At 43.4% G+C, this 2,061-nt stretch overlaps 1 non-coding gene and 1 pseudogene across 1 annotated transcript; one reads left to right on the top strand and one right to left on the bottom strand.

The window, feature by feature from the left end:
- Nucleotides 1-2,061, bottom strand: part of LOC100961899 — a 74,001-nt pseudogene that overhangs the window by 52,302 nt on the left and 19,638 nt on the right.
- Nucleotides 1,504-1,704, top strand: LOC111727200. The gene has a single exon (XR_002774808.1). It is a non-coding gene; the product is annotated as a small nucleolar RNA SNORA74 (small nucleolar RNA).

Genomic DNA, 2,061 nt, shown 5'->3' with positions numbered 1-2,061 from the left:
AGACTCGCTTGAGCCCAGAAGTTGGAGGTTGCTGTGAGCTATGATGCCAAGGCACTCTACCCAGGGGGATAGCTTGAGGCTCTGTATCAAAAATAAATAAATAAATAAAACTCAAAAGTTTAAAAAAAATATGTTTACACTGTGGAATGATTAAATCAGGCTAATTAACAAAGAGATCACCTCATATACTTACGAAATTTTTTTTTGAGACAGCCTCAAGCTGTCCCCCTGGGTAGAGTGCCATGGCATCATAACTCAAAGCAACCTTCAACTCTGGGCTCAAGTGAGTCTTCTGCCTCCGCCTCCCAAGTAGCTGGGACCACAGGTGCCTGCCACAACACCTAGCTATTTTTTTTTTGGTTGCAGCCATCATTGTTGTTTGGCAGGCCAGAGCTCTATTCGAACCCACCACCTTAGGTGTATGTGGCTGGCGCCTTAGCCACTTGAGCCACAGGTGCTGAGCCACAATATTTTTTTTGGTAAAAATATTTAGTATGGGGTGGTGCCCGTGGCTCAGTGGGTAGGGTACCAGCCCCATATACTAAGGCCAAACCACAACAAAAAAATATCCAGGCGTTGTGGCAGGTGCCTGTAGTTGCACCTACTTGGAGGCTGAGGCAAGAGAATCACCTAAGCCTAGGAGTTGGAGGTTGCTGTGAACTATATGATGCCACAGCACTCTACCGAGGGTGATAAAGTGAGACTGCCTTTTAAAAAAAAATTAATATCAGCAATTTTGAAATGCACAATGCATTGTTACTTGTTAGTGTCACTGTTCTGTGCCATATCACATAGATCACTAAAGCTTATTGCTTGTCTTTTTAGGATGACTTGAAAGTAAGAAAATAGTGGTAGGCACATAGTCTTCAGTATTCAGGTAAATATCCCTCTTCATTCCTATATTGATTACCACCTCTGTACCAGGCATGTTGGCTAGTTGGTATCCATCAGGAAATAATTGGGAGGCAAATTTATTGATAGCGCCCCCAACAAATTCACCACCTGGGGTTGTGAAAAGCTGAGTAGGATTTTGTTGGTTTCTGTAAAGGCATATAAGATCTTTGACATTATGAATGTCATTCCAAACCTGAAGGATTTATAGGGATATTGTAAATTTCTTGAAGTAAAGAATAGTGTGTCTTGCTTTGTTCACTGCTAGATTCCAATCCCAGTGCCTAGCATATGATAGGAACTCTCTGAAACTGCTGAAAATGGCCCCCGGATCCCCAAGTATGGCTCTGCACATGAATCCAAACATCACAGAGCAAATCCTTTTACTAAAAGGCTTTTTTCTGTAAAATTTGGATTCACTCAAAAGCCAAGGATGCAGAAGGCCACCTATGGCTCCAAGGCTATAGGTTCCCCCACTCCCGATAAGGATCTGTAACCAGTGCCTCCCTGACTGTTTTGCAGTCAACATTCAACTGATAGTAATGACTGTATTGTTTTCTACATGGGATACCTAGGTATCTGAAACAAATGAGAAAGCTGTTTCAGGACTTACCCAGCAGTTGTCAGCTGTCCAGGCTAATGTGATGCCTGTGATGGTGTTACACTGTTGGAAGAGCAAGTGCTGTCCTTATTAAGGTTTGGCTCCAAGCACCGTTTTGGTGGTTTGGCCAAGTGCCTTTGGGCAGTGTTTTGCGCCTCTGAGAGTGGAATGACTCCTCCTGTGGAGTTAGTCCTAGTCTGGGTGCAAACAATTTTTTTTTTTTTCTGTTAGCAAAGAACCTGTCTTAGGGGTAGCCTGTCATTGTTACATTATATCCTTGAATCCTAGATATCTTCACCTGAAAAACCTACCTCCATCCGGACCTCAGATGTCTGAAAGCACTGTGACACCAGACAGGTAATGTATGTAGTCTTTTGTCATGTAGGACCTAATTAAATTACCACAGCTCAAATGGGTGGAAAAACTTAGAAAATTATGTTTTAAAAAGTTATGAGGGCTCGGCGCCTGTAGCTCAACCGGCTAAGGTGCCAGCCACATACACCTAAGGTGGCGGGTTCGAATCCCCAGCCCGGACCCGCCAAACAACAATGACGGCTGCAACCAAAAAA

This window comes from Otolemur garnettii, unplaced genomic scaffold (genome assembly GCF_000181295.1).
Source record: "Otolemur garnettii isolate 467f Iridium unplaced genomic scaffold, OtoGar3 scaffold00003, whole genome shotgun sequence".
In the NCBI taxonomy this organism is placed as follows: domain Eukaryota; kingdom Metazoa; phylum Chordata; class Mammalia; order Primates; family Galagidae; genus Otolemur; species Otolemur garnettii.
Note: the sequence above shows the minus strand (reverse complement) of the source record. Positions and strands in the feature narration are given on the sequence as shown.